Here is a 10471-nt window from a genome sequence, read left to right on the forward strand (position 1 = left end):
AACATAGTTCCATGCCAGCAAGGACTACACAATCAGATCTTACCTTAAAAAAAAAAAACAGCAAGGAGAAAAAAAATCTTCCTCATAAGGCTTCCCAATCAGAAGTACAGAAGAAAAGGAAAGGAACACATACACAATACTAATTGCTGTAGGCAAGATGCTAAAGACAGGAGAAAACTTAAGGAGGAAACACTCAAATGCAAAGTTCCAAATTCTCTTTCCACAAATACAGATTATAAAGTTAAAAACAGAAATTTGCCAGGCACTGGTGGCGCATGCCTTCAAGCCCAGCAGCACTTGGGAAGTAGAGGTGAAGGCAGAGGCAGGTAGATGGATATCTGTGAGTTTGAGGCCAGCCTAACCTACACAGTGAGTTCCAGGTGGTCCAGGGCTACCTAGTGAACATCAGAAACTGTACTGTAGTGAAAAATGACAGACAACAGTGAAAAAAACATATCAATCTCATTTACAGCAGATACAAGGACATTCTAAAATTACAAATAACAAAATATTTCAAAAAAGGAAAGGTCTTAGGGTTAGAGAGATAACTCACCAGTTAAGAGTACTTGCTGCTCTCCCAGAGGACCTTAGTTCAGTTCCCAGCACCCACATCAGGTGGCTCACAACCACCTGTAAATCCAGCTCCAGTAGATCTGACCACCTCTTCTGGTCTCCGAGGGCACCAGCACACATGTGACATATACTCTATTTATTTATTTATTTATTTATTTATTTATTTATTGGTCTTTTTGAGACAGGGTCTCCCTGTAGCAGGGTCTTCCTGTAGCCCCAGCTGTCCTGAAACTCACTATGTAGACCAGGCTGGCCTTGAACTCAAGGATCCTCCGGCCTCTGCCTCCGAGTGCTGGGATTAAAGGCGTGTGCCACCACACCCGGCTTTATACTCACTTTATTTTTTAACAAAAAAAAAAATTTAAGACAAGACCTTGACAATATAGCTATACAGTAAAAATCAAACAGTGAGGGCAGGCAAGATGGCTCAGGAGGCAAAGATGCCTGCTGCTTAACCTACAGACTTGAGTTCAATGCCCAGAACCCACATGGTGGAGAGAACCCAATCCCACACATACCACACTCAAAATAAGGTGTAGGACCAGACATGGTGGTAGATGCCTTTCATCCCAGCACTTGGGAGCAGAGGCAGGCGGATCACTGAGTTTGAGGCCAGCTCGGTTGGTCTTCATAGGGAGTTCCAGGCCAGCTGGGGCTACAGGAAGACCCTGTCTCAAAAAGAGTGCTCCAACAGTGAATTTTCTGTGGCTCCTGGTATTCAGGAAGTATTTCAGTGTATAAGCTGAGATGTCAGGGTTGCTAGAGTGAAAGAATAAAGTATGGCCTGCTGGGATTAAAGGAGTGTGCCACCATGCCGGGGCAGTTAGCATTTTTAAGTTTCCCCATTTAAGTACTTAACTTCAAAGCACTGGCGCCTCTCTGCTTATATTAGAAATCTGTCTTTTTAAAACTTTTTAAATTTTCGAGCAAAGGACTCACTAAGTTGCCCAGGTAGGCCTTGAACCCAGGGCCTCCTGCGTGAGAATCAGAAGCCTGCGCCACGCCGGGCTGTTCCTCAGCACCGCAGGAATTTTTAAAGCGATAGCACGACCGACCCCACGATACGCCCGTGGGCCTCTGCTGGAGTCAGTCGGGTACCAGGTCTCTGAGACGCGCAATGGCGGCCCTTAGACCTTCCGCATCCTCGGGAGCAGGAGGCCGCCGGCAACCGCACTCTTCCGCCGTCTCCACCCGGCGCGTCCGAGAACCCCACTGCCGCCGGGGACCGTTGCGGCGTTGGTGGTGTTAGTACGCGGCCGAGAGGCCCTGCCACCCGCGCCCTACCCGCTCCCTGCCGCTCACCTGCTCGCCTTCTCGCGATCCGGCACCCAGCGTTGCCCAGGAGCCGCCGCGCTGGCCAACGCGCCCAATCCGCCGAGGCCTCTCTAGGACGCCGGGAGGACCGCCCTCTCGACTGCTCCCGGCCGGCCTCTGTGCTTGAGGCCTAGGCCGATCCTCACTCACCTTCTTCCCTGCTGCTAAGCTCCTCTACTTTACCTAGGCTCTTGTGTCCCCAACAGGGTCTCTACATAGAAAGAGCATTATCTGGAAAAGTGGGGGTGACCAGGAGGAGTCTAATGTAGTGGAGGCCAGTTGTCACGCACGCACGCACACATACGCACAAAGGAACACAAAACTATTCAAAATGTCTCAATAAGACAATTTTATTTCTACCTAGCAGACAGTCCGCTGCTCTTGTTACGGGAGTTGGGACCGTTGGAAAGACCACTCAGACTGGATCAGAATCCAATCAGCCAAATTATTTATTAGACTTGTTAGCCACGGCAGCTCCAGATTCGTTCTTTCAGCTTGGTTGACGCTAGATGAGTGCTTTGATGGATTTGAGGGAAGAGGGACAGCCCCAGGGTCCCCCAGGTAAAATGAGGTGTCCATTTAGAAGAATCCACCAGGCTTCCATCTTGGTGGATCCTTGCTGATGAACCCATTTTTCCTCTTCGCTGGTATACTCATGGCAATCCAGCAGGTCTGCTTCAGGTAAAAGGATGAGGATTGTGGGAGATCCAGCAATCTGAGTGGCCCCACTGGCTCTTTGGCAGCTTTTTTCACGTGTCATAAGCATGTCTATTTCCCAAGCCTCAGCAGTGTCTCCTTTTAGGTGTCCGGGACAATGGATGACAGTGATCCTTTCAGGAGGACTGAAATTTCTTTCTTATTCTTGATCTACTTTCCAAAGTTGAGGTGAGCGGCCCTAGTTCCTGGTACACAGTGCCATGGACATGTGCAGTGGCAAAGATATGCTGACTATGAACTACCAGTACAAATGATGACCGTGAGACCATTTCCCCATCTTAACACTTGAGTCAAGGCTATTAATTCTGCCTTTTGGGCAAAAGATCCTTGAGGCAGATCACCTGGGAGAGAGTTACCACTCCGATGCCCACATACCTGACCCTGTCTTGTACCTAGATGCTTCCACCTGTGTACAGGGTCTAGGGCAGAACTTGCTCAGAGTTGCCTGCAATTAGCCTAAGTGCATTGGTGAGTAAAGAAAACGGTTTCTAGTAAGCTGATAAGGGCCTGGGGCTTCTCAGAGAATGGGGGTTCTGAGCTTTCTAGTTGGAAAAGGGAACATAAACCATGAAGGGGGGTCTGACAGCCCCCTCTACGTTTGGAGGTCCACTCAAGGGTGCCTCCCTGAGAGGGAGAACAGCAGGATGAGTAATCTGGCTCTGTTGGGGTGTGGTGTAATCCATCCAGGTTCGAGTGTGTGAGGGTGAGGGCATTAGGGTAGGGTATAGCCTTGGTGATGGGGCTGTTTGTGAAGGGAGAGACCTTCAGATACCCCTGGGTCCTGATTTGGTTGGGTATGAGGATGGTAAGGAGGAGGGATATCTTCATCCTCTCTCGTAGTCAAAACTAAAGGTCTACACTTTTTAACTAGGGCCCTGGATGCTAATATGAAAAGCCCTATTTTAGGGTAAAACACTTCAACCAAGGTGAGGGGTGAAGAAGGAGGGAGAACCAACAGTTGATATAGGGAAACTGATCAGAATGACCAGGATCCCCCCCCCCCCGTTAACCACACTCCAAACACCGTGGGCAACGTGGGGGTCAAAACAGCCCCACATCTGGCCATCCCACCCCAAAGGAGGGCCATCCCAGTTCACAGAAAGTATGGAGCTTTCCTGGGAACAGATGACTCCGTAATCTGCCTCTCAGAATTCCTGAAAATGATGTAGCATGCAGCCTAGAGGGGTTTTAACCATGCTAGGTCCAGCTTCCATGTCTGCAACAAAACTTACAAGCACACCAGAAGACACAGATCCACCAGACAAAACTGAACAATAGAAAGAGACAAAATATTACACAAAGACCACACAAACACAGACATATGGTGGCCACCTTCATCAATACACCTAAATCTTAACCAGGGGGACAGGAGGACATATCCTGCTGTCCCTGGAGACAGGGCTATGATTGCATCCAATCTACCTGAAGTCTCCCAAAATGTCCAGACCCCAGAATACTTACCAATTAGTCCTGTCCTGCTTGGCAACCAGCGTTTTCTTTCTTTCAGTTTTAAATTTTGCAGTGGTCACAGTCTTGGGGCACCCATGGGCCTCTGAGCTGACAAACAGGCCCACGCCTGTATCATGCCTTTCCTGGACCAGCAACCCTGAGTCTGGGGTTCCCCAGGATCTCACTAGGACAGGCCTCCAACTGTTATGGAATTCAAGACCTCTGGAAAGACCACTCAGACTCAATCAGAATCCAATCAGCCAATTTATTTATTAGACTTGCCAGCCAACTGCAGCTCCAGCTTGGGAGTAGAGACTGCAGTGCAGGCAGGAAAGAAAGCAAAACTTTTAAAGCAAAAACCACAAGACATCTGGTTAACATGTTACAAGTCATGGAGTAGTCATGCAGTTTACAAGTCATGGGATAGTCATGGGGTATATTTGGTATCTTAGATAAACCATGTTACTCTGTCAGCCCCTGCTTAGGCAAGCAAGCAAAGGCACAGAAGCACAAAATAAACTGTTACAGCAGCTGGGTGGCAACATCTGTGGTCAGATATTTCTCAGAATTGGACTCTGAGGGGGAAAGGAAGGGGACTTACTGGAACCAGACTTAGTCCTGGGTCAAGCCTGCCTGGCTCCAAGGATACAAGATGGAGTTGTTTCAGCCACACTGTCACAGTCTTTTATTCCTAATGCAGGAGTAGACCCTGACTTTGTTCTCATTGGCTGAATCCAAAGGTGTGTGTGTCAATGAAAATTTACCAAAAATGAGGTGGTGGGCTAAGAACCTTGAACCATGGAAAGCCCTGAGATATGAAAAGAATGACAAAGGTTAATAGGGATCTGTGGTCTATTACAGGTCTAACTACCAGGTACACCCCATTGAAACATTTGTTTGCCAAACTGCTGTATTCATGTGATCTTTTGTAACTGTAAGAAGCACACAGCAAAACCACCAAACAGGACCACTCCATGAAAAAAAGTTTATTAAAGAACTGCTGAGCTACCTCTCAAGAGCAGAGAATAGCGCCTAGCAGAAGAAGTAAAGCAGGTTTTAGAGGCAGTTAGGGGCTTGGGTTACTTTCAATGATGCTCTCACCTGGGGGTAAACATTGAAAAATAAGGAAGCTGGATGGGTGTTTTGTAAGGTGAATGGGTGGGTTTAAGAATACCCTTCCTTAGGGCTGGAGACATGGCTCAGCAGTTAAGAACACTGGTTGTTCTTGCAGAAGACCTGGGTTTGAATCCCAACACCCACATGGCAGCTAACAACTCTCTGTGACTCCAGTCCCAGGGGATCCGATGGCCTTTCCTGACCTCCATGGGCACTGCATGACATGGGTGCTCTTACCTGCATGCAGGTAATATACACATACACATGGGGTAAAATTTTTTTAAAAATTAAAAAAATACCCTTGCTCAAAAGGTTCTGTATAATGGGCTTTCAACCCTATCTTTTAAGGAAATGTGGTACTGTGGGTGATGGGTAGGAAAAGAGGTTATAGAGGGAAATTTGGATGGAGGGGTGATGAGAGGCCATGGAAGGGAAAGAGGTGTCTCAGACCTTACAAGAGAATCTGGGAGAGGATGAGGTGAAGGAGGCAAAGCTGAAGTTTTGGTTGGAGGGTCCTCAGAGGCAAGAAGGAAGAGGAAGAGCCCAGAAGGAGTTGGATGAAAGGAGAAGGAGAAACGATGCTTAGTCATGATGTCTCTGCCTATCAGTGGAGTAGGGCAGCTAGGCATAATAAGGAAGGAGTGATGATTAGGTGGCCCCAGAGGGAAGAAAGGAGGGAAGACAGAGCTCGGGGTTGGTGGGGGCAGCCATCAACACCCATCACAGAGATCTGAGAAGGATAAGTTTTACCGGAGTAAGCAGGAAGTATAGACCAAGTGGCCTGAGAACTGATTAAAAATGACAGAAACTTACCCACTATTACAACACTTAGCCTGGGCTCCTCTGTGGTGACTCCAATGTTTTTGGTCAGGGCTGAAGTCCCAGGGCAGAATCAGTCTTCAGCTGCCAGGTCCAGAAGATCCTCAAGATTGCCCTATGGAGGAAAAACTTGGGGGATTAACCTACCTTGATGAAGTAAAGAGGGGCAGTCAACCTTCCAGTGTCCCATCTATCCACAGTTAGGGCAGGGTCCTGGCAGCAGTTGAGGTGTAGGGCAGTCCTTTGCCCAATGGTCAATATTGCTACATTTGAAGAAAAACCTTGGTGGAGTCCATTGTTGCTCCATCCTCTTCTGGGGAGGCCTCAGTGATATTGCCAGGAGCTGGTATTTCTGTCTATCATGGGCGACCTCCTTGGTCCATTCCTGTTCTTCCAGCCCATTAAAGACTTTAAATGCCATATGAAACAAATCCTTTTGAGGGGTTTGAGGGCCATCATCTAATCTCTTAAGCTTTTTGTAATATCTGGGGCTAATTGGGAAATGAAGTGAGAGTTAAGAATCAGCGTGCCCTCCTGGGAGACGGGATCTAGCTTAGTAAATTGGAGGAGAGTCTGTGAGCCTGGCAAGAAACTCTGCCAGGTTTTCAGAGGGTGCTGGGTAATTTCCCTCAGTTTGTCACAAAGTTAACTACTTTGTGGGAGGCCTATTGCAAACCTGCTAGAAGGCAGACAACCATTCTGTCTCTTGCTGCCCTTCCAGGGGAATAATTCTCAGCATTAGTTTGGTAATCCCAGTGGGGATGAGTGTGGGGAACGGCTGTGGCCCCCACAGGGTAATCATCATCTGTGTGGTGAACATCATACATGTGAGCCTGGGCTGCCATCTGAACCCTTTCCCTCTTATCAGGGGTGAGGGTGGTAGAGAAAATGATACAGAGATCATGCCAGGTCAATTCATACGCTGGGTAAGATACCTAAATTATTTAGTAAAAGTAGTGGGATCATTAGAAAAGGAACCAAGGTTCAATATGGGAAAGGTCAGACATAGAAAAGAGGACATGAACACTGTCTGTTCCCTGAATTCCAGCGACTTCCCTGAAGGGGGTATATCCCATCCATAAGAGTATAAGTGGTCAAGGGTGGGGAAGGGAGAAGTTGAGAAGGGGAGTGAGGATGTTGATCAGCCGAAGAAAGGAAGGGAAGTAGCAGAGAAAGGGAACAGGGACCGCGGTCACTGAGGGAGGTGAGGAAAGAAGTAGAGAAGTGGAGCAGAGATGCAGAGGTTCATGTATTTCCAAAGCACAGGAGGGGGAGGAGGTGTGGGGATAAGGGGGTGGAGGTAGATGGGGAGTTGTTGCTGTGGGTTCAGGCATCGGTGGAGCTGCATCGTTGATATCAAAGTCAAGAGGTGAAGAATCCTGAATCTCTGACACAGTGTGTGTGTGTGTGAGGGGGGTTGTTTGTTGTTGTTGGGTATGACAGGAGGCACAGAGGGAAAGGCAGGAGCAAAGAGCAAAAAAAGCTTGGACATAGGGGATATCAGACCACTTGGCCAGTGCAGTGGCAAAAGTTATCATGGTTTCAGGGCTGGAGAGATGGCTCAGCAGTTAAGAGCACTGACTGCTCTTGCAGAGGACCCAGGTTTGATTCCCAGCACCCACATGGTGGCTACGAACCATAATCTGAAGCCCTCTTCTGACCTCCGCAGCATTGCACAACACGGGTGCACTCACATACATGCAAGCAATACACTTGTACACATAAAAATAAATAATAAATTTTTAAAAAAAAGAATAGGAGGTAGGAATTGGCTAGGCAGTCAGGGAAAAAGGACCCCAAAGAAAAGTAGCCAGTTTCTTGGCTAAAACTCAGAATGTCCTTGGGCCTCTTAGTAACACTCTGTTCCAAAGGCCAAAAATGTCCAAAGTACTTGGGAGCTTTAATCTAATCCTTAAAAGATTTTAGGGTTACTTCTTCAGAGGGGGAATATTAGGAGTAGCAAACAGCCTCAGTTTAAAACTAGAATAAGAGACGGTACATTGTCCGTAACTCCAGTTCCAGGGGATCTGACAGCCTCTTCAGTAATCTGTGGGCATTGCACGACAGGGGTCCACTTACCTACATGCAGGCAATGCGCTCATACACATAAAAATAATACCCATAAATAAAAAATAAAAATAAAATAAAAGAAGAAAGAGTACATGAAAAAAGAAAAGAAACAGAGGATCTTATCAGAAAAGAAGTATTCTCAAGATATGTGAACCAATATTTTAGGACCAACTTCTCTTTTCCAACAGAATCTTTACAGAATTGTAGATAAGACTACAAGTCCTAGGTCTAGCTTACTATTATCTTCCAGAGTGATTGTATAATGAATTAATACATGTAAATAATTCAGTGTAGAGCTTGTTCCATAATATATGCTAAAATATCTGCTTTTACTAAGAAAAAAGATGATTGAGCAAAAATAGAGCACATACTTTGAAATAAATCTTTCTGTGGTCAAAAAGAAAAGAAAAGAAAAAGGATATCAAGTGCTGAATCTCTGTGTGATCTAGGCCTGGAGTTCAGCTCATAGATTACCACATTAAGTGCTAGTTGTAAATTTGAAGTGTCAGTTATCAAACCTAATTTTTCTTTGAGCATTCCATTCTATCTTTCAATGGCGCCTGCAGCTCTTGGTTTATATGCAATATGGAAGTTCTAGATAACATTAAGTTTCTTTGCTAAATCTTGGGTTTGGTGGCCTGTAAATGTGAATGTTGGTCAGATTCAATAATGGTAGGGGCACCAAAACATGCAGCCCATTTCCATATTGTTCTAATTGTGAGGACTTGTGTTGGTTTTGCCTAATCCTGAGAATACGTCCATCATGGTACATGCATATATATGCCTATTTCTATTGTGTTAGGGGTCTGGTAAAGTCTATTTGTAATATGTAGTTAAAAATGGAAGGTTTGTATATATTGTATTTAGCTATCCTGTTAAATCTGGATAGTCTTTGGGGTATGTGGGGCAGTTTCTAATTATTGTTTTAAATAGCTGCCAAGGGATTTGTAGATTTTTTTTGTCTATCCATGTTTTAAGTGCATGGGTGCCTGCATGCCCTAGCTGTTTATGTAGATCAAGTATCCAAACTGTGTCTTATGTTTGCTTAGCCTCCTCTGTGGGGGTTACAAGTTTCTATTCTCTTTTATGGGTGATGGTTTAATACTCCACATTCCATTCTTTTCACTTTTTAGGATTACTTTAGTGGAGATGATCTTGCTTAATTCATCTACTTTTTGGTTGAATTTACTCACTTCATCTTGTTTCTGTGTGCATCTATTGGATAAGCTTGTCCTCCAGCAATGAATAGATGCCTTCCTCTAGATTCTCACTGCTTGCTCCAATCACCTCAAACTAATTGGACTATGAGACTCTCCGTAAGAGGGGAGGGGCAAAGGGAGACAGTCACCCCTCCCACCCAATCAGTCAGCCTTAACTGCATGAAGGGGAGGGACTGAGGATATGACAGGAGAAACCAGGGAGAATGATCTTGGACTGCCAGCCGCAGGTCTGGAAGCTGCAGCTGAAATGTAGGGAAAAAAGCCCAAGAGTGCTCATACATTTGTAAGTAGCCCATCACTGCAACCATATACTCTGTTAGCAAGCCCAATAAATCCTTTTGTTCCCTAAACTGTTGTTTGAAGGAGTATTTCTTGGTTTGTCATAAGGATGGCGGGAGGAGGGGGCAGCTCCAGGGGCCTGGAAGCCAAGAGCACATGTCTCCCAGCAGTAAATTTAACTTACAGAATCTACATGTCTTGCCCCGACCCGCGGAGCAACAGCGTGGGGCACCGAGACTGAACCTGGAGGAATGAATAGACAGGGGGCACGAAGAAATGGAGACAAGACAGTATTCTGATCAAGTCTCTTTTATTGAGCAATCACACAGTGTTAATATAGTAAAGCGGAGGGTGGGGGAAGGTAAAGGGCAGAGAGAAGGTGGCGGGGAGTGGAAGTCGGCAAGGCCCTGCTGGGGAATTTCCACTACAGTCATGAGCCCTGGTGGTTTCACAAGATAAGGAAGTAAAATGTAGAAAAAAATCAGGGCAAGAAAAACATGTTTTTACAAGGCCACCTGGTTGTTTCAAACTGGGGCAGGGGTACACGTAAGGCTTGGCCTCCAACACAGAAGATGGTGATTAACATATAAAACCATAATTGGCTCTCTCCGAAATTCAGGCTTCTCTCTCTGGGATAAGTTGATTGGGCCTTCCGCACCTTGACTCCCCCAGCCTCACTCACCCTCCCATCTGCCCTGCTGGTCTCTCCTCCTAGCCTGGGTCCTGTCCCATTCCTTGTCTTGGTGTCCCAAACATCTGGGGAACCACCACTGCTTCCTGATCCTGTGCATCCAGAACAACTCAGTTCCTTCTCAGGTCCTCAGGGCTGCTCTGGGCCTGGCCCCACCCTCACCTCCCTCTGTCTCACTGGGTCTGCACAACCGGCCAGCCTCTTTGGCAGGGCTGACCTTTAC

General features: G+C 46.5%; 2 protein-coding genes across 4 annotated transcripts in view; one reads left to right on the forward strand and one right to left on the reverse strand.

Moving 5' to 3' along the window:
- The window catches only part of LOC103747157 (zinc finger protein 445), a 16358-nt gene extending 14396 nt beyond the window's left edge, over positions 1-1962 (reverse strand). Inside the window, 1 exon segment of the mRNA XM_008849491.3 lies at positions 1876-1962. The gene's annotated coding sequence lies outside the window, so the exon portion shown is untranslated.
- The window catches only part of Tcaim (T cell activation inhibitor, mitochondrial), a 135072-nt gene that overhangs the window by 41682 nt on the left and 82919 nt on the right, over positions 1-10471 (forward strand). The window lies entirely within an intron of this gene.

The sequence above is a fragment of the Nannospalax galili genome, unplaced genomic scaffold (genome assembly GCF_000622305.1).
Source record: "Nannospalax galili isolate Female #2095 unplaced genomic scaffold, S.galili_v1.0 scaffold443, whole genome shotgun sequence".
NCBI classification, from domain to species: domain Eukaryota; kingdom Metazoa; phylum Chordata; class Mammalia; order Rodentia; family Spalacidae; genus Nannospalax; species Nannospalax galili.